The following is a 22,820-nucleotide window of genomic DNA, read 5'->3' on the forward strand; positions in this document are numbered from 1 at the left end:
CCCTCCTAGACCCCATTCTCTTCCTAATGTTGGAATGAACCTATTGGCGTTTTATCTTTCTTTGCTTAGCTGCATGCATTCATTTAGCAATTCATTGGTTAGTGGCAAATTGTACTTCTTTAAACGACATCCACTAGTCCAATTAACCATTGGTTTACCATCTAAGGTGAACAACTTAACAAATCCAATTGGATACACATCTTCAATGACATACGGTCCGTTTCCCTTTTTCTTAAACTTGGGAATGTGTTGCTTAAGGGAATAGACTAAAACTAAGTCCCCTTTTTTGAAGGTTTTTGTAATTAGATGGGAATCAAAAAATTATTTTTGTTTTTGCTTTTGTGCATAGATGTGAGCTACAATAGTTAGCCTTTTCTCATCTAGCTTTTCTAAATCTTCAAGTCTTTCTGAAAATTCATGTCCAATCCACTCAAAATTCTTAGCTACCCTTAATGTTGGCAATAGAAATTTTATTGGCAATATGGCATCAAGACCATAAACAAGGTTAAAGGGTGTAGCATTTAGAGCTGTTTTGAATGAGACTCAATAAGCCCATAGAGCAGCATGGAGATTCATTTCCCAGTCTATCCTTCCTGAACTAACGACTTTAGTCAACAAGGAGCTAAGAATCTTATTCGTATGCTGAGCTTGTTCATTTGCTTGTGGGTGATAGGGAGCTGATTTGTTATGGATAACCATAAATTCATTAAGCAGATACTCAATTACCTCATTGAGGAAATGAGTTCCCCTATCACTGACTATTTCTATTGGCAGTCCATATCTTGTGAATACATACTCATATAAGAATGCGGTAGTGGTTCTGGCATCATTCTTTTGAGTTGCTTTAGATTCAGTGCACTTTGTCAAATAGTCCGTAGCTACAATGATGTATTGAGCTTGACTTCTATAAGCAGGTGGTTGTATTGGCCCAAAAAAATCTATACCCCATTTTGCAAAAGCTCTAGCCCCCATCATTGGTCTTAAGGGCATTCTATCTTAGACACGGGTTGACATTTTTTCTCGTTGACAAGAATCACATTGCCTAACATACTCTTTGGCATTTGAAAAAAAGTATTGTCCACCATATACGTGCCAATAAGATTGCTCTTGCACTGGTCTCACTAGAGAAGCGACCTCCAGCTAATCCAGCATATGCTTGTTCTATTATAGGAATATCTTTGTCTTCATTTGCACAAGGACGCAAGTGTTGATCCTTACCTCTTCGATACAATTGGTTTCTGATAAGAGCATAATCTCTTGCTTCAATTTCAATTGCTCTTTGACGGCATTTACTCATATCCTCAGGAAATGTTTGGCTCGATAAGTAAGTGACTAGATAGTTACTCCACTTAGGAACATGTGACATTTGGAATAATGTTACATGAGGTATGGGTGTTTGTTTTTGACATTGAGGACAATCCTTTACAAGAAAATGAACATCACTCCTCATAGTTGGCCAATATACTCCAAGTCTCAAGATTCTTTGCATAGTTTGATCTTCTGCAAAGTGAAGTCCTACTATGGTAATATGTGCCTGACTTAGGTATTGGGTTTTCTCTTCAGGATTAATGCAAAAAATCAATATTCTATCTCAGTTTCTTTTGTATAGTCTCCAACTAGTAATTGATATGTAGCCAATTTCTCAATTACTCCGATTGTAATAGGAAGTGGTATTTTCAGATCCACTTGCGCTATGATCATCAATGATACCATATTTTTTGACCATCGGTATTATTTCCACGGAGAATTGATAGGCATCTGGTAGATCATTGTCTACTCCTTTTGGTGGTTCCCCTGAAACAATCCCAGACAAATAATCTGCTCTTCGATGAGTAGTACCCTTTTCTACAACTACAGTGAAATCAAATTCTAAAAGAATGATGAACCATTTCACTATTCTCCATGTGTTGCATGGCTTGTTGACCAAGTACAATAAGGCTTGGTGGTCCACAAAGAATCTTTTGGGTCATTGTATCCCGAAAAGCCATCTAAAAAGTTGTAATCTTCTTTACCTGCATCTCATTCTAAAACATTCTCAGTGATAGGAAGAGGAAAGTTGTCTCTAATGGTAGCTGCATTCACTTTTTTGAGGTTGACAAAAACCCATAGTTTTCCATTCTTCTTGAGTACTACCACAATTGGAGACACCCAATCTGTGTATTCAGTTTCATAAATGAATTCAGCTTTCTTTAGTTTTTCAATCTCTTCTTTGATCTTTTTTGCAAATGTCTCATTATATGTGTATGGAATTTGTCTACTTGGTTTTGCATCATCTCTCATGGGTATGGTATGTTGACAGATTTTTGGATCAACCCTTGATATCCTTATAAGACCAAGCAAAGATATATCGGTATTCTTTCAGTAAGCTTAACAAAAGCTCTTCTTCTTCTTCTATTAGGTCATTTGCAATGTAGATAGGTCTAGGCTCTTCTCTTGCTTCGGTCATATCTATCTATTTTGCGTTTTCAGGTCCTTCATAGGACTCGCCCTGTTTTCGTAGTTCCCTGACAGGTTGTTTGACTATAATTTTTTGGTCCTAGAGAGTATATTTCTTGTAATGGGATGGAACACTCATTACATCTTTACCATCCTCTTCTAAAGGTTTCCATTTCTGTCGTATATATCTCCTTTAGAGCTTTTTGTCACTCTTGATCCTTCTTTTTTTTCTCAACTCGTGTCATAAATGAACCCTTGTCCGTTTTTTTTGGCTTTTCTTGAGTTTCCTTTTTTGTTTTCCTCAATGTTTTTGTCATTTCATGTTCTTCGTTTAAAGGATATCTACCGATGATTTTGTCCTTGACACAATCATGTGCATCTATCTGCATCAAGAACTGTGTTCTACTGGAGACTGATGGCATAGGTCTAGCTTTCACGTTTCTGGTGTCTCTTTTTTGTCTATACCATTTTTTTCTTCTTAGTTTCTGGTTTGGAAAGCCAAAAAACTTTTCCTTCCTTCCTTTCATGAGTAGCTTAGCTCTCACATGTTCTTTTTCCAACCTCAAATCATCTGAGGTAGCTGAATATTCTTCTAACTCATCTGTTGCATCATAGTAGAGGTATGAAAAGACTTGTTGAGCTTTCATCAAGTCCTTGGATTCGTGAAATTCGTCTTCAATGTGAAGGGTTGAAATCATTTGTATGGGAATTATGTCATAGCCATACTCATTGCAAAATTGAGTAGGCATAGACATATTTATACATACATCCATTGTTGCTAAGATTTGGGTCCACTCAAATGGCTCAAACAGATTCTCTCGAAAGGGTTCAGGTACATAGGATTCGTCTGTGCAATCCCTTTCTAAGATACATTCTTCTCGTTTTAAACTCCCGTTTTCTGAAGCTCCACAAATCCAAATAGGAGTGTCTTTGTTCAACCAAGGTGGTAGCTTAGTTTCAGTCGAAGAGACTGAATTGAACTCTTGTATGGGTGTTCTCATGACATCTCTATAAGTGTGATCTTTTCGATTAACCCTTGTTATTGACCCACTTGCTTCAGGTATATATAATTGTTTCCCCAATTCTGGATGAGCTATACTTGTTGCATAAAAGGTCTTCCAAAGTCTACTATGAAAAAAGTGTGTTGATATTCAACCCCATAGGGATTAACTATCACTTTTTCCAACAGTCCTAAGGGTCTTTTGATATATCCATTAGCCAATTGAAATTTCATTTGAGTTTGTCTAATGGTTGATTGTCCCCATGATTCCCATAGTGCTTTCGTGGCTATGGCTATGCCTGTCCCACTATCCAATATTGCCATGGTTTCTATATCATTATACCTCACTGGAAGGGTCATGTTTCCTTCTTCCCCTTCGTAGTATTCTCCGACTTTGTTCATTGGAATAGATTGAATCTCTTTGTTATCCGATTCATGTTTCAATTTTTCCATTTTTTTTACAATTAGCCCCGTTATTCCCACCTTCTCTAGAGTTTTCCGTAGATCATTCCATAAATATGGTTTGATTTTTAACAGTTCTCCTAAAGTAAGAGTGCATTGGATGGGTGTAGACATGATTGAATGGATGTTGCCTACTTCTAGGGTATGTTCCGCTCTCTTTACTTGAGTGGTCTTACACACTATGGATTCATCTTCGTTATCTCCCAAGTAAGAGGGTAATGTCTTCAAGGTCAATGATTTAGACATTCCTGAAGCTTTAGATTCATAATTCCCATACAAGGATTGTACATCCATGTCCATATCAGGAGATAGTTTGTCTAACCAGACCTCTTCCCATACAAGGATTGTACATCCATGTCCATATCAGGAGATAGTTTGTCTAACCAGACCTCTTCAATAGGAGCTAACTTCAAAGTTAAGCTTCCATTATTAATCCCTCTAACTTTTTCCCATAAGTGTCCTGGCCAGTCTTCTTCTACGAATGGAATTCCATCTAAGGCATCTTCGTTGTCCGGCACTATAAGTTATAGCTCTTTTGTTTCATGGTGGGATTCTACCACCACTTTGGATTTTTCTTTATCACAAGCTCCTTAGGTTTTGCCATACTTTAGAGCTTGGGTTTTTGTTTTTCCAGCATCTCTTGCGTGATTCTTACCAAATTTTGATAAGCTTCAAGCTTAGTTGCTTCCATGTATGGAGAAGGATAGTTTTTCCATTTGTTTTCCATGTTGGCTTACTTTAAGACCCGATTGGTAGGCTTCCAAGGCTGCATTAATAGGCTCAAAAATTTTATCAACCAAAATTAATCCTCCAAATTTCACGGTGGTTTCTTTAACTTCGCTTCCAATTTCTTTCACCTTTTCCTAGAATAGCTTCTTTGCTTTCTCCTCAATTTCAGCCCGTTGTTTCTGTTTTCTCATCTCATACCTTTTGTTTTTGCTTCTTTCGGTCTTTTGAGAGGCAATTTTTGTGTTCTCCGAATCATCAAAGGAGTTATGTTTCTTTTTCTTAGCCTGAGCTCTGGTGATTACCTTGATTGGAACAATCGGTTCACTCTCAGATGAGCTATCAGGTATCACTTGGACTACATTCTACCTTGTTTAAAGGATTTTTTGGACAATCCTCTGGGAAGTGTCCTCCCTTTTTGGAACAATGTATGCAATAAGCTTCAACTCGTTTGAGGTTCTTGTCAGGCTCTGGGAATTCGTTTTTCCAATGATCATCCGCATCACAGTTATGATAGTTTCCAGTTATTGACTTAATCATGGGTCTTACCATTGGAGGTCTAACACCTTGATTAGCTACATAGTATATTGGTGCAAGCTCTGGTGTAAAATAAGTCACAAGTCTTCCATTGGTGGTGGATGTGAACTATACCAATCTCCTTCTACCATTACTATTGACGGACTAGGCTCACCATAGGGTGTAACATGCACTAGTGCTTGTTCATCTATGACTCCCTCTGGATGCATATAATTTACAGGCACTACAGCATGTCCAAGATATGGAGGTTTTTGACCCAACACAGGCTGAGGTCTTTCCATACCCATCGATGGTCTTTGAGCTGGGGACATATTAGGTTGATATCTGTACATGGGTTGTCCTTGTGGCCTCATAGGCACGTACTGAACATTCCCATCATTCTTTGGTCGGCAATAGCACTCATTGGTCTCATGGTTGGTCCATTTACCCTCAATTTCACACCATTTTTGTAGTCTAAATGGTTGTACCTGTTGAGGCATCCCTTGCCCTGGTCCCCTCATAGGTGTTTTTTGCATGTTATTCATCATGTCATTCATCCTATTGAGTATGTCTTCTATGGCTGAAAGTGGTGCTGCAGCAGCAGTACCTACTTGTGCTGGTTTAGTGGATGTTGTTTTCTCACTTTGGTTATCTTTAGGGACATCTTCTTTTGTTGAAAATATCACAATTGTCTCCTAAATCAATAGCATTTGACACACACTCTTCTAGGGTTATATGCTTCTTGCTATACAATATAGCATGAAGTTCTTTGTTTAGCATCTCCTCTAGAAATAATGATATTAGTCGTTCTTCTACATGTATCTCTAGCTCTAGACATCTGGTAGTGTATTGTTTCATTCGAGTTGCACAATCCCTAACAGACTCACCTTGTTTCTGTTTAAAGTTGTAGATTTGAGCTACTGTGTTGTGTTTGATCCCTGTTTTGAAACAAGCAGCTACAAATCCTTGAGCTAATGTATTCAAATCCATGATTGACCTTAGTGGAATGTTTTGGAACCATGTCAATGCTTTTCCATCTAATGTCATTCCAAACACCTCAAATTGAGTATGGAAGTCAAATATGGGTTCTGCTCTTAGCACTTGCTTAAAGCTTGCTAAGTGGTCGTATGGATCCCCAATCCACTGTATGTTCTGACCCATTTTTGAAAATTAGCTGGTCTAACACGTCTATTGGTTCAACTCCCAGTCTCCTAGCAGTTGGTCTCGTTCCGAGTCCTTCAAACCAATCTGTTGAAAATAGTGACTCATGTAGCCTTGGACTGGACTTAGGGTGAAAGCATGTTAACCTGTCATGCTTTTTTATGTCCCGGACAATGCTAACTAGCACAATTTTGACATATGCTAACTAGCACAATTTTGACATATGCTAACTAGTACAATAACTTGAGCTACATCTCCAAGATCTATGACATATGATATATCAATAGAAAGCACTTGAAACAAGGAATCCAAATGTACAACCTCCGACAAATTTTGATATTATTTGTAAAAATTTTACTGGACGCCCAACTTTTCAAAGATGTGCTAACTTAAAACTGCTAACTAGCACAAAAAGCGCGACAGGTTAACATGCTTTCACCCCTTAGTGTCACCCGGTTTTCTTCGTGATGAGGTGGCTTCTGGTTTCTTAACATCACTCTCAGAAGATCTCTCATGATATTCATCTCTTGGAATAGTTTCTGGTCCTTAGCCCGATATCCAATCCCTTATGGAGTACCCTTGGTATTTGGTTTGTTCTACCTCCTCAAGAGTCATCATAACAAATTTATTGTTATAAGATTCCCTAAACAGGTAGGTTGGTAGGTGATCTGTTGATCCTTTATCTTTGATATTGAAGATATCGATGATCTTCATGGGTTTCAGTTGTCTTGATTTTGGCATGCGAAGTCCATAGGAGATCTTTTACATTTCTATCCTCCCAACAATAGACTCTGATCCTAGGATTATCCGTACTAAGCCAATTCAAAGGCTTCCAATCAGCTTGATCATATCCCTCAAATTCTAAAGTTGGTGGTCCTTCTTTAGCTGCCATATCTAAAATTATGGTCTTTACTTCTAACCCCCATTTGTCTATCACATCAGGGTTTTTGACTTGTAAATACTGAGTTCCATTTCTATCCATGTATATTTTTTCTTGTTTGTTTTCCCTGACTTCCTCTTCGAACTCAATACCATGGTCATCAATGTGAATAGCATACTCTTTGTTAGGATCCAGGTAAACTTGAGCTCCATGGCAATTAGTCTTATAAAAACAAAGTATATGCTTATAGCACACTGTCGTTCCGGTTTTTGAGTGAGTCAAATAGGAAGACATTTAAAATGTTGAATCTGAAAAAGTGTCTGAGACTTCAAGGATAGTGTGCAAGGGATTGCATTGTTTCACGCTTTTCTCAGTGGATACTCTACTGGAGGTCTCTCCAAATATGCCTTGATTTCCTAGTACATGACCAGATCTAAGGTTCATAAAGACTTGTGAAGCCTTGGATAGAGTACTTACTGTCGCATTGACTTGTTGTCAATTTCTTCCAAGTGACTTGATTGCAATTTCTGTCAAGCTGTCAATTTCCTGTCTGCAACCTAATTCTTGTATCAATTTTGATCAAGTTAGCTATTCTTTCGCAAAGATTGTAGTATTTTTTATAACTATTGTGATTGGTCTATGTGTATCACTTCAAATAGAGCTAACTGAGTCAGCAGTTGAGACTTTTAGATTCGACTTTTGTAAAAACTCAAAGGATTAATTTGCAACCTAGAAATTGAGTGAAAATGTACCAATTTGGATCCGATTGAACCCAAAATTTCCTGGTGGCCTTGTATTATGTTGGTCTAGCATTGTGCAAGTTCAAAAGTAAAAAATGGTATCTCTCTGTAGCAGTAGTAAATAATCATGATTATTTACTTTTGTCAGTTTTTAGCACTTTTTGGCTTGGTTTGCCAAGTATACAACCTATTAAGGTCCTTGGACAAGTTTCAACAAAGTTGGACAAAATCTATTCAAGTTTAGCAATTGTTTGTGTCCACAGACTCTAATTTCAAGCATCTAGCTTAAGCATTAGGAGAAATATGAACCTTGCATGGGCCTTGTAAGGAATCCTAATTTTTAGGGATTAAGGCTAATGGTGTGTAGGGTTAAGGGGACAAGGGCATTCAAGAAGCTAGTTTTGAGTAGGCTTTTCTAGCCTTTTTTTTAGACACATGTAGGATGTGGACCTAAGAGGTCACCTTCTCTCTCTAGCTTTTTGAAAGTGAAGGGAGTAAAGAGGTGTGGCCACATCATCAAAAACGTGGATCACTAAGAGCCAAAATTTGACTTTTTTAAAAAAAAGTTATTTTTACTTATTTTTGACTTAAAACTCCCCCCCAACATATATCCATATCAAAAAAGTATTTTTTGACATTTTTTTAAACTTACAAGCACTAAAAGTCCAATTTTTCAAAAAAAAAACTCCCCCCCAAAAAAAAAACCTTTCTTCTCTCTTCCTCCTCCCTCCTTTCTCCCTCTCCTCTCCCTCCCTGCCCCTTCTCTCCTCCTCCTCCCCTCTCTCCCTCTCTCCCATTGTCCCCTTCTCTCCTCCCATGTTCTTCCCTCTCCCTCCCTGCCCCCTTCTCCACTCTCTCTCTCTCTCCCCCACTACCCCCTTGTCTTCTCCCATGTTCCTCTCTCTCCCTCCCCCCTCTCTCTTTTCATCCTTTGCTTCCTCATGCAACAACTACCATGGTGCTCAAGGACATCACAAATCGTATGCATACATATTTGCTTGTTCGCAACGTTTGCATCGAAGGCCGCACGTGAGGGTGAGCAGAGGTCATCCCAGGAACGTCATAGCATCGGTGAGATGAATGTTGAAGATTCTTCAATATCTTGCCAATACCATCACATATTTGAATAAAACACCCCTTTATGCAAGGTAACAATATACTTCTTACTTTTGATTGTGTTCTTCTTATCATAAACTTTGAAGTCTGAGGTGTTGCCTCTACTTGTTTTGTAGTGCTTGGCACTAAGGTTGCTTTTATGCACAAATAGTGAAAGGCTGCAGGCTAGAGAGGCCAAGTGTCACCACTTTTCCTCTAAAACTGAAGGAGTACGAGCGGAAGTGCGACGCAAGAGAGAGTGCGAGAAGAAGAGCACGACGATATGGTGAACTCGCTCTACTGTGTTGTGTAGAGCATAGTGAGTTCTTATTAGGTTTTAACAAAAGAATATGTGTACATACCTGGCGGCCCGCCCACTTACCTGGGCGACCACATTGGGCTTTATACCCCAACAACCTCCCACTTAAAGTCCAATGTGGTACTTTAAGTGTGAGAGAAGCTACTATACAAGCTAATATACAAGAGATGTAGAGAATTGATGTACTACCCTACACCTAACTGCTTACGAAAATGCGCAAAGCTCTCTGAGGGAAGTCCTTTTGTAAGTAGATCAGCAGGATTTGTTGTGGTGTGAACTTGGACAAGCTGAAGTTGCTTATCCTCGAGCATTTCCCTGATGAAATGATACTTCACATCCAGATGCTTTGTCTTTGAGTCATAAACTGGATTGCAAGCCAATTGTATAGCACTTTGACTATCACAATATAACTCAGGCATCTCTTCTTTGATTCCCAAATCTGTTACTAGTCGATTAAGACAAATTGATTCTTTGCATGCCTCTGATGCTGCAACATATTCAGCCTCTGTAGTAGACTGAGTAACACAATCTTGTAATCTAGAACGCCATGATACTGCTCCACCAGCCAATGTAAAGACATACCCTGACATAGACCTTCGGTTGTCTAAGTCACCTGCATAATCTGAGTCTATAAAACCCTTTACACTTAGCTCCTGACTCCCATAGCATATACGCATACTCTTTGTAGCTTTCAGGTATCTCAATATTCCTTTCACTTCCTCCCAATGTTTCTTGCCTGGGTTTGACATGTATCGGCTTACTACTCCCACTGCAAATGCAATGTCTGGGCGAGTAGCAATCATTGCATACATTAAACTACCCACTGCACACGCATATGGAATCTTATCCATTTCAGCCTGTTCTTCCTCAGACACAGGACAATCTTGTTTGCTAAGTTTCACATATGGTGGCAATGGAACACTCAATGCCTTTCCCTTCTCCATATTGAAACGTTGCAAAACCTTGTCAATATACTTTGTTTCAGATAACCAAATCAACTTCTTTGATATGTCTCTCTCAATGCGCATACCAAGGATATGACTTGCCTCACCCATGTCTTTCATGTCAAACGATTTTGCCATCTTTGACTTCAAAGCTGAAATTTCTTCCAAGTGCTTGCGAGCAATCAACATGTCATCCACATACAAAATAAGGATCAGCCAACTACCATCCTTTGCCTTCTTTGTATATAGACAGTGATCGAACTCACTATGTTTGTAGCCTTGAGAAAGCATAAACTTGTGGAATTTATGGTACCATGCCCTCGGTGATTGTTTTAAGCCATAAAGACTCTTTAACAGCTGGCATACCCAATCTTCCTTGCCTTTCTCAACAAACCCTTCTGGCTGCTGCATGTAAATTTCCACATCTAAATCACCATGCAAGAACGTTGTCTTGACATCCATTTGGTGCAACACCAAATCTAATATGGCAACCAATGCAAGAAAGCATCTCAATGTAGTCATCTTGACCACCGGAGAGAAGACTTCATCAAAGTCAATGCCTTGTTCTTGCTTAAAGCCCTTGGCAAAAAGCCTTGCTTTGTACTTTGGCTGACTATCATGAGCGGAGATCTTATACCTGTAAACCCATTTACAAGGTAGAGCCTTTTTGCCCTGTGGTAATTTAACTAGCTTCCATGTCTTGTTTTTATGCAGAGCTGTCATCTCTGACTGCATGGCCAATTGCCAATTCCCGGAGTCCTTCATTTGCACTGCTTCCTTGTAACATGAAGGCTCACTGCAATCAGTCAACATGACATAGTTCATAGATGGAACAAACCTATCAGGAGGTCGCATGACACGTCTAGATCTACGCACAATAGGTGGCTCAGGCTCAGCCACAACCTGTGGTTCCACTCTATCCTGTCCTTGCTCCTCTTGAGCCCTGACATTTTGTCTTGCACGTGCAGGTCCATCTTCTTGGAAGACAACTCTTCTAATCTCCTCAACCCTCTCTGGTTTAGAATGATATTTGGATTCATTAAAGTGAACATCATTGCTGCGGACAACCTTTCTGGATTCGGGATCCCAAAGTCTGTTCCCCATCTCACCAGAATTACAATAGCCTAGAAAGATGCACTTTCTACTCTTTGGCTCAAGTTTGTTCCTAAATTCCTTTGGAACGTGAGTATATGCCTCACAGCCAAAGACTCTGATATGCTTGTATGAGGGCATTTTGCCTGACCATACCATCTCTGGCACTAAATCCTTCTGTAAAACCTTGCTAGGAGATCTATTTACAAGATGAACAGCTGTTGATACAGCTTCAGCCCAAAACCCATTTGGCAGCTGTGCATTAGACAACATACTTCTGACCTTCTCTTGTATGGTCCTATTCATCCTCTCAGAAACACCCTTTTGAGGAGGATTGTAAGGAGCAGTAAGTTCACGTTTTATACCTTTTGACTCACAAAAGTCCTGAAAGGCCTTTGAAACATACTCTCCACCATTGTCAGTGCGTGTAATGGAATTTGCCTATTCAATTTGAGAATAGCGGAATTTAATGAGAGTACTTTCAAGAAATGATTTTGTGAGCATAGCGGGTAGACATAATTGAAGATAGCAACATAATCATAGCAATTAGTTAACTTGGCATAGACAATACTTTTGCAAGAGAGAGAGTTTAGAGAACATGACAACAATTGAGGACCGGATTTATGTGGAGCCGGTCCCCCCTCCAATAGGCATTTGTATTATGATTTCTCCCATAAAGAGAGACTTGTTACAATACAGTCTTTGTGTTCCTTGTGACCTAGGTGATGCCATGAAGATGGAAGGCTTCATGCACCACAAACATAACATAAACTTGAAGAAAGCTTTAACTATCCCAAGCCTCAGTCCCAAGACCTCAAACACCTTCGAAGGTGGAGAGAGCTAGCAGGGAATGAGGGTAGGGAAGAGGAAGAAGAAACATTTCATAGGAGAAAGAATTAGTTCCTCACTTATCATACTCTTGTTGCTAGCATACATAATAGCATAGTAATGAAGAAGAAGGATATGGCAAGCTTAAGCATTGAAGCATGGCTCTTGGTTGGATTTGCACTCCATAGCCAAGAGTGTTGGTGTAGGCTCTCAACCTCTACTTGCTTGGAGAGGGAGCTCTTGCACTTTGCATATCACACAATGAGAGTGCTTGTGAGTGTGTGTGGGTGAGTATACCCCCTAGGCACCCCCCTAGCTTGCTTGGGTCGACCCCCCCTTGTAGCTCATGCCTGAAGCTCATTGGACCCTTCCAGGCCTAGCCAATCACAAGCAAGAGCCATTACAAGCAACATGGGTAGCCTTGGGACAAGTGTCCCCCTTTCCCCTTTGAGAGAGAGGACTTGATAAATGCTAAAACAATTTGATAATTCATGTAATTTATCATTGGACCCCTTTGAAGCCTAGCCAATAGGCTTCAAGCAACACATGAAGGTAACATGGGTAGGGGCCTGACATGTGTCCTTGCTGCCTCTTCAAGTTGGGCTTCCCTTGTGTGTGTGAGTGGGTGTTCTCTCTCTAGCCCCTAGGAAAAGGGCTCGCCCCCCCTCTTGTAGGAATGCTTTTGACTTTTAGGTGATCAAGCACCTTACTCACCAAGCATGACAAAGCACTTGAACTAGGGGGTGTTCCCACAAGCATCTCAGGCAAGCTTCTCAAGGCACCTCAAGTACTTTAATCATGCAGCAAGTCAAGCACCTCAAGCATGGAGCCAGTCAAGCACCTCAAGCATCTTAATCAAGCACCTCAAGCATGAAAAACACCTCAAGAATGACAAGCACCTCAAGCATGACAAGCACCTCGAGCTTGGGCCGGGTTCCCACCTCAAGCTCAGCCCTAGCTTACTTAAGGTCAAAGGACTTTTACACACATTTATTGGAGGTCTTCAATGAAGCTAACCCTAAGGTCTTATGCTCCATTGGTTAGCCTTGCTCTTTGATAGACCATCTCCCTTTTGGGCCCCTTTACCATTGGCCCCGTGTTGAGATAGATCTATAAGCACATACCTATATCTTAACACTTGTTCCCGTTTATTCTCCCACATTAAGTGATCAATTTAATATGAGAAAATCATTTGGGTTAGTTAGATATTAGATTTTATGACATTACCTCTCTCTTGAAATCATAGTCGTCCTCGACTATGAGGTAGAAAAGATAAAGTCTTAGTCATTAGTCAATCGTACTTAGCGGGTAAAGGATCCCTTTTTACCCTATGACATCTTTCCAGGATGGATGACTAATCCATTTGGTGCTTGGGAGACATAGCTGCCGCAAGCATGTCTGCTTGGGAGACATAGCTGCCGCAAGCATGTCTGCTCCCAAAGTAGAGTGACAAATTCTACTTGGTGTTTGAGAGACGTCGTCATCACAAACATGATTCTAAGCATGCATACTAGTTAAATTTTGTGCACAATTAAAAAGAGGACTAGTCATATAAGACAAAAACATGAGTTATTTAAAAGAAATTTGTACATTTGCTTACTCTAATGTAGCATTGTAAGCATTGACAAGGTTCATACTATCCTTAAGTTGTACTCCTTGCATCCATTTAGCATCTTCAAAAGGATAATTTTTGAACTTAATAAGATACCGTCGGATAATCTTACCATGTCGTAGTACCTTGTCTTCATGCCGAAGGATAGCTTCGGGTTGTAGCACCTCTTCTTGGTCTTCAACTTCGGGAGGGTCTTCAATAATTGGTTCAATTGGTGGCTCTCCTTTGTAGGGCTTAAGTAAGCTTACATGAAAGGCATTGTGTATAAGCCAATGGTTGGGCAACTTGAGTTGATAAGCCGTCTCATTGATAGGCTTCAAGATTTGGAAAGGACCATAGTATCTTTTTGCTAGTTTAGCATAATACTTTTGATGGCCCGTAGGATTTTTGCCCGTCGTTTGCCTTAATCGAGCCTTAGGAAACTTGAGTAAGACCCAATCATTTTCTTTGAAAATTAAGGCTCTTCTGTGCTTATCAGCAGCAGCTTTTTGCCTTTGTTGAGAGATGGCTATAGCCTCCCTAATCTTTTGAAAAGATTCTTGTAGGTCACGGCTATACTCATCGGCGGCGAAGATTTTCCCGTGTACTTTCAGTAGCAAGGGACTTTTAGGTCTTCCTTCTATGATCTCGAAAGGTGCTTTGCCCGTAGAATATGTACAGTATTATTGTAGGCATACTCTACTAGCGGTAAATACTTTTCCCATTGTGAGCGTTGATCTACTTCGGTAACATAAGTCTTGAGTAGATCGAGTATCGTAAGATTGGCTATCTCACTTTGGCCATCCGTTTGTGGGTGATAGGCCGAAGAGAAATTCAATCTTGTTCCTAGATTTTCAAAGAGACCTTTCCAGAAATTACTGGTCATTCTAGGATCTCTATCTGACACGATGGATGTGGGTAATCCATGGTGTTTGAAAATCTGAGATATGAAGAGAGTTGCCATTTGATGTGCCTTAATAGTCTTTTTGACAGGAATAAAATGTGTTTGCTTGCTAAACCTGTCGACTATTGTCCATATTCCTGCATTCCCATGGATAGACTTGGGTAATCCAAAGATGAAATCCATGGATATACTCTCCCATGGTGAATTTGGAATAGGCAATGGCTGGAGTAATCCAGGTTGCTTCCCTCTATCATACTTGGTCTTTTGGCATACTACACATTTTGAAACATACTCTTGTATGTCCACTTTCATGGTAGGCCAATAGAAATACGTCTCTACTCCTCGGAGAGTAGGTTGAATACCTCTATGCCCTGCATATGGAGGAGCATGGGATTCATACATAACCTTCTCACGAAGGGAATGGGTAACACATAGCCTATTGCCATGAAGAAGATAACCATCCTGCAAGGTGAATGGTTCCTCTTTCTTCCCCAAAGCAAGGGCTGACATTATGTCTCTAAAGTCAGGGTTAGTAGCATACTCATCTATCATAGAGGATAGATCATTGTGAGTAGCTATAGACACCGCATTAACTTTTGGTCGTCGTGAAAGTGCATCGGCAACTTGATTGTGCTTACCAGCTATGTGAGCAATATGAAAATTAAATTGCGAAAGAAAATTTGCCCACCTCATTTGTTTGTCAGAAAGCTTGGTTTGCGTCATGAAATACTTGAGACTTTGGTGGTCGGTTCGTAGGATAAATGGAGTCCCCAATAGGTAGTGCTTCCATGTGTCTAGGGCATGTAGAACAGCTAAAAGCTCTTTCTCATAAATGCCCAAGACTCGTTCATCACCATTGAGCCTTCGGCTCTCATATGCTATGGTATGCCCTTCTTGAAGCAAAACCGCTCCAAGGCAATCACCACAAGCATCACATTGGACCTCAAAGGGCTTTGAGAGATCCGGAAGCACAAGGACTGGTTTGGAAGTAAGCTTCTCTTTGAGTTTTTCAAAAGCATTTTTCTCCTTAGCAGTCCATACAAACTTAACGTTCTTCTTGGTTAAGTCGTGTAGTGGTCCTGCCACTTGAGAGAATTTTGCTATGAAGCGTCTATAGTATGCACACATACCAATAAAGCTTCTTAGCTCATGTAGATTCCTTGGGTTAGGCCATGATTTTATTACCTCTAACTTTGATGGATCCATACGAATACCATCGTGAGAGATAATATGGCCTAGATATTGAATCTCTTGAAGGAAGAATTCACTTTTCTTTTGGTTGAGAAAAAGTTTGTTCTCCCTCAAGGCTTGAAAAATCACTTGGAGATGTTGTTTATGTTCCTCCAAAGACTTGGAGTAGATGATGATATCATCGAAGAACACTCCAGTGAATTTTCGATATGGTCTAAAAATTTTCTCCATCAAACGATTGAACGTAGCTGGTGCATTAGTCAAGCCAAAAGGCATGACTAGATATTCATAAAGACCAAATGTTGTGCGAAACGCGGTCTTTAAGATATCCTCATCCACTATCCTTATTTGATGATAGCCACTCTTAAGGTCAATCCTACTGAAGTAGGTAGAGCCTTGTAGCTTATCAAACAGATCTTCTACCCGAGGTACGGGAAATCTGTTTTTAATAGTGATATGGTTTAGTGCTCGATAGTCCACACACATACGGTATGTACCATCTTTCTTTTGCACTAAAAGGACTGGAGAACAAAAGGGAGAGGAACTAGGCCTCACCATCCCTTTGTCTACCAGCTCTTGTACTTGCCTCATGATCTCCTCTTGTTGAGCTTGTGAGACTCGATAAGGAGGTTTGTTAGGCGGTGAGCTTCCTGGAAGGAGCTCAATACGATGGTCATCATCCCCTCATTTTGGAGGTAGGTCCATAGGGATATCATCGATGAACACATCTTGGAATCCTTTTAGAAAAGTAGACAAGTCTAACTCTTCTTGATTCCTATCATTTTCATTTGATGAAACATTATTAGCTTTTAGAGACTCTTTGACATAAATCATGTACGCAGAAACTGAGCTCTTCATTGATTTATCAAAAGAAAGAGGATTTACAAGTGGAATAGTGCGACCACGCTCACTAGCATCTACATACATGTTCTTTCCCCTGTAGGTGAAGTAAATTCTCCTTTCAGGGAACTTCATGTTGGCAGCCATGCGATCAAACCATGGTGCCCCTAGGATAACATCCTGATGTTGGAGGGGAGAGATGAAGAAGTCTTCTTTGTCGACATAGCTTTGGACATGAAGCCTCAACTTCCCAATCAAGGGAGTAACGAAGGCTTGTTGTCCCTTGAAAGCTGCATCAGCTGTTACTATATCTCCCATCTCAAAAGCTTGAATGCCCAACTTGGTGGCCAACTCTATTGATATGAAGTTGAGAGTAGAGCCAGGGTCAAACAAGATGAAGGCATCATGCTCTCGTACCTTTCCCCAAGCATAGGAGAGTGATGATCCTTTGCAATGAGCATCCTCTTTTGGAGCTTCGATGGTGGAAGCCCTAGGAGTCTCATTGCGAGTATTCTTCTTGGGGCAAGAACGATAGCCATGTCCTTGCTCCCCACACTTGAAACACTTATGGTCCTTGCAAAAAGCTTCAAGCTCTTCAGGAGAGAGTTTGTTTTTACCTTTGTAAACTCCCTTCTCCTTGGACCGATTGTTGTTGTTGTTGTTGGAAGTGCCTTGGGAATTATTTTGAGCATTGGATTTCCCCTTTGCATCATTTTTATCTTTGTTTTCCATGGGCTTGGCATTACGTCTAGCCCCTTGATGGAAATTGATGCGTGAAGCAACCATGGTGTGGTGGATTACTTTGGTAATAGTACCGGGCCGTTGAGAGTTGATATATTCGGCCATCTCTTCAGGTAATCCCGCACAGAATTGCTATCTTTGCTCGGCAAAGTCTATCTTTTGAAAGACAGTAGCTTTGAGATGTAAATCCCAAAACTTATCTACATACTTGTTGATAGACTCATGAGAGAGGATCTTCAAGCCTCGCCATTCGGTAAGAACTTTATCTTTAGTATCGCTTGGAAGAAATTGCTTCATGATGGAAACTCGTAGAGTTTTCCATGTCTTTGGGGCTTCTCCATTGCCACGAAGGCTAGCCCACCATTGACGAGCTGATTTTTGGAAGTGCATAGCTACATGGCGTAGCTTGGAGGACTCTGTGAAGCCCTCGTCCCCAAAGGCCGCATCAAATTGCTGGATGAAGGCCAACACTTTGTCGGTAGCACCAAAGGTGCCATCATAGGTGAGAAAAGAGATACTCTTTCCTCCCACCTTGAACTTCTTTAGCTTTTGTGACCTTCGCCATGCAGGAAATGATTTGCGATGCCCTCCCCTCTTGTATTCTCTAGGAGAATAGCCATAACTTTCATCGGAAGAGAAGGAAGGTGAAGAAGAAGGAGAAGAGGGTGACCTCTTCCTAGCCCTTTTCTTCCTTTGTTTCCTCTCTTGCCTTTGAGAGTGATGAGGAGAAGGACTATGGGTTGCTCTTTTCCTCTTGGGAGGAGTAGGCAATCGTCTAGACCGCCTTCTTCATGGAGCCACATCTTCAGAAGAACTTAGACTTTCATTGCTTTCTTTCTCTTTGGATTCCTCCTCTCGAATGGGAGAGAGTCTTCTTTTGGGGGTCTCTTCAAGAGGCCTCCTAAGCTCTCTCTCCTCTTGGAGAGGAAGGGAAATTCCATAGGCACGAAGTTGTTGAGTAACTTCGGCTTGCAAGGTAGGGTTGCCCATAGCTTGTTGCAACCTAGTCACGAGATAATTCACAAACATGGGAGCATCATCATTAGCACCTTCATGTGCAAAATCAAAGCTATCAATGTTCATTCTACTCTCTTGATTATTGTCAGCCATGTTAACAAAATTTTATGTATGTACTTAGTGTATGCTTTGGCAATTCAAAACCTTAGTTGCCACTCCTCTTAGCCTTTGAAAATCGGCTCTTAAGTATCTACACCCACGGCTCAAAGTGGTTAATTATAGAGAGTAGAGGAGTAGGTCTAACATAGCAGAGTTGCCAAGGGCTAGCTCCTTTCGGACTTCTTATGGCTCAATAATGGTAAAGCCGTAGGCAAGTCTAAAAAGACTCCATTATTAAGTCCAAAGCTCCCGAGGTGTGCACCATCGCCCACATAGTGGGCTTAACAAAACCGGTATTAGATCCCAGTTCCACTTACTCTATTATAATTAACAACATCAACCATTTATAGGCTACTTAAGGACCTCTCTTCTTAATCAAGAAAAGAGAAACCAAATGCTCTGATACCAATGTAATGGAATTTGCCTATTCAATTTGAGAATAGCGGAATTTAATGAGAGTACTTTCAAGAAATGATTTTGTGAGCATAGCGGGTAGACATAATTGAAGATAGCAACATAATCATAGCAATTAGTTAACTTGGCATAGACAATACTTTTGCAAGAGAGAGAGTTTAGAGAACATGACAACAATTGAGGACCGGATTTATGTGGAGCCGGTCCCCCCTCCAATAGGCATTTGTATTATGATTTCTCCCATAAAGAGAGACTTGTTACAATACAATCTTTGTGTTCCTTGTGACCTAGGTGATGCCATGAAGATGGAAGGCTTCATGCACCACAAACATAACATAAACTTGAAGAAAGCTTTAACTATCCCAAGCCTCAGTCCCAAGACCTCAAACACCTTCAAAGGTAGAGAGAGCTAGCAGGGAATGAGGGTAGGGAAGAGGAAGAAGAAACATTTCGTAGGAGAAAGAATTAGTTCCTCACTTATCATACTCTTGTTGCTAGCATACATAATAGCATAGTAATGAAGAAGAAGGATATGGCAAGCTTAAGCATTGAAGCATGGCTCTTGGTTGGATTTGCACTCCATAGCCAAGAGTGTTGGTGTAGGCTCTCAACCTCTACTTGCTTGGAGAGGGAGCTCTTGCACTTTTCATATCACACAATGAGAGTGCTTGTGAGTGTGTGTGGGTGAGTATACCCCCTAGGCACCCCCCTAGCTTGCTTGGGTCGACCCCCCCTTGTAGCTCATGCCTGAAGCTCATTGGACCCTTCCAGGCCTAGCCAATCACAAGCAAGAGCCATTACAAGCAACATGGGTAGCCTTGGGACAAGTGTCCCCCTTTCCCCTTTGAGAGAGAGGACTTGATAAATGCTAAAACAATTAGATAATTCATGTAATTTATCATTGGACCCCTTTGAAGCCTAGCCAATAGGCTTCAAGCAACACATGAAGGTAACATGGGTAGGGGCCTGACATGTGTCCTTGCTGCCTCTTCAAGTTGGGCTTCCCTTGTGTGTGTGAGTGGGTGTTCTCTCTCTAGCCCCTAGGAAAAGGGCTCGCCCCCCCTCTTGTAGGAATGCTTTTGACTTTTCGGTGATCAAGCACCTTACTCACCAAGCATGACAAAGCACTTGAACTAGGGGGTGTTCCCACAAGCATCTCAGGCAAGCTTCTCAAGGCACCTCAAGTACTTTAATCATGCAGCAAGTCAAGCACCTCAAGCATGGAGCCAGTCAAGCACCTCAAGCATCTTAATCAAGCACCTCAAGCATGAAAAACACCTCAAGCATGACAAGCACCTCAAGCATGACAAGCACCTCGAGCTTGGGCTGGGTTCCCACCTCAAGCTCAGCCCTAGCTTACTTAAGGTCAAAGGACTTTTACACACATTTATTGGAGGTCTTCAATGAAGCTAACCCTAAGGTATTATGCTCCATTGGTTAGCCTTGCTCTTTGACAGACCATCTCCCTTTTGGGCCCCTTTACCATTGGCCCCGTGTTGAGATAGATCTATAAGCACATACCTATATCTTAACACTTGTTCCCGTTTATTCTCCCACATTAAGTGATCAATTTAATATGAGAAAATCATTTGGGTTAGTTAGATATTAGATTTTATGACAGTGCGTAAGCATTTAAGCTTCTTGCCACTCTGATTCTCCACAAGTGTCACAAACGTTTTGAAAACACTAAATGCTTCATCCTTGTGCTTGAGAAAGTAAACCCATACTTTCCTCGAGTAATCATCTATAAATGTCATAAAGTAAGAAGCTCCCCCTAGAGATAGGTTAGGCATAGGTCCACACAAATCACTATGAACAAGTGCCAACTATGTATCTCTTCTATTGCTTCTATGCTTATGTGGCTGCTGTGTTTGCTTACCATACAGACAATGTTCACAAAATTCAAAATCATTAAATGAAAAGCCAGGCAAATAACCAGAACGAGACAAGATTTCCATACAGACAATGTTCACAGAATTCAAAATCATTAAATGAAAAGCCAGGCAAATAACCAGAATGAGACAAGATTTCCATACAGACAATGTTCACAGAATTCAAAATCATTAAATGAAAAGCCAGGCAAATAACCAGAACGAGACAAGATTTCCATTCCCTTCTTGGACATATGTCCTAACCGGCTATGCCACAAAGAAACGTTCGGCTGCTCGGTTACATTGATTACATTTTTAGAGACATTTGATACATAAATCATGTAAAGTCCTCCAGACTTTACTCCATGTGCTACTGTCATAGAACCCTTGGATATCTTCCACATGTTCTGTCCAAAAGTGGTGACGTAGCCAGCATCATCAAGTAAACCTGTGCTGATCAAGCTCTTTGTAATTACGGGAATATGTCTCACATTCTTCAGCGTGAAAGAAGAGCCAGTCTGAAACTTCAATTGAACATCTCCAACACCTAAGATCTCACATGTCTGCCCATTGCCTAGCCGAACATGATCTTTAGTGGTCACATAAGAGGTAAACCACTCCTTGTTTGGAGACACATGAAGTGATGCCCCTGAGTCTATAATCCAGTCACTCAGTGCATTTCCATCAGATGCTGTAAGAAGAGATGAGTCCATTGTATTCTTCAAGAAGTAGATGTCTCCTGACACTTGACTGTCATCCTCTGCAACAGTGTTTTTCACATTTATTTCTTGAATCTTCACTGAGGACTTGTTCTTCTCACCATGGTCTTCAGCTTTCTCTTTGCCTTTTTCTGTTTTCCATTCTCTGCAGTCTCTTTTCATGTGAACCTTCTTGCCACAATGGTAGCATTCTATGTCACTCTTGCCTTTAGCACTGCGGGACTTGCTACGAGACTGGTTCCTCTTTCCACCTTTGTACTTTTCTTTGGTCCTTCCCCTAACAACTAAGGCTGTTCCTTTGCCTTTGTCCATTGTCTTTCTATTGGTTTCTTCAGTAAGCAGACTTCCTTCTACACCTGCTATGTTCAAACCATCTGGAGGTGCAGAATTACTCAAAGCTGTGCGAAAAGTGTCCCAACTTTCTGGCAATGTGATCAACAGGAACATAGCTCTAACAGGTTCATCAAACTTGACACCTTGAGCTGACAACTGACTATAGATTGTGTTGAATTCATTCAGATGATTGGACATAGGTGTCCCTTCTTTCATCTTCAAGTCAACAAGCTTCTTAAGCCAGTATACATGTGAAGTTGCACTCTGCTTCTCATAAAGATCACTCAGCTTTAACCATGCTTGATAAGCCGAAATCTCGTGTGCTACATTGAAGTAAACGCTTTCTGCCAAAGTCAGCATAATGGTAGAAAGTGCCAATCCATCCATTTCGCTCCATTCATCTTCGTCCATATCTTTTGGTTTTATCCCCTTGAGCTTTATAGGTTTTATCTGCTTCTTTTGTACCAACACGTGTCAAATCTGCTTCTTCCACAATGGGAAATTGGTTCCATCCAGCTTCTTGATATTGTAAAGAGCAGTGTCCTGTGATCCAGCCATAGCTACGCTTCACAGTAGTTTACTTTCCTCGGAAAAATTCGACAGAGTTTCCCCTGTAAACTGACCTCTGAACCAATATCAACCTGTCAAATGAACCAAGAAAGCTTCAGATTCTGCAGAAATTTTGGCAGAGTCTCCTTTGTAAAATGGCTATGGTGTACTCAAAAACAGACCAAAAAACAGCTCAAAAAAAAACACTGTCTCTCTGACACTGTAAGCTGTGGGTAAACCTGTCCTGCCTCAACGGGAGTAAAGCAAAGATGCAATCCCAACTGTCTAACTCACAGTCAATACATCCTAGCTGCCTATCTAAGGGTGCTCGAGGGATCGCTCCAAGACCTGT

The sequence above is a fragment of the Adiantum capillus-veneris genome, chromosome 15, assembly GCF_014529385.1.
Source record: "Adiantum capillus-veneris isolate H3 chromosome 15, ASM1452938v2, whole genome shotgun sequence".
NCBI lineage: Eukaryota > Viridiplantae > Streptophyta > Polypodiopsida > Polypodiales > Pteridaceae > Adiantum > Adiantum capillus-veneris.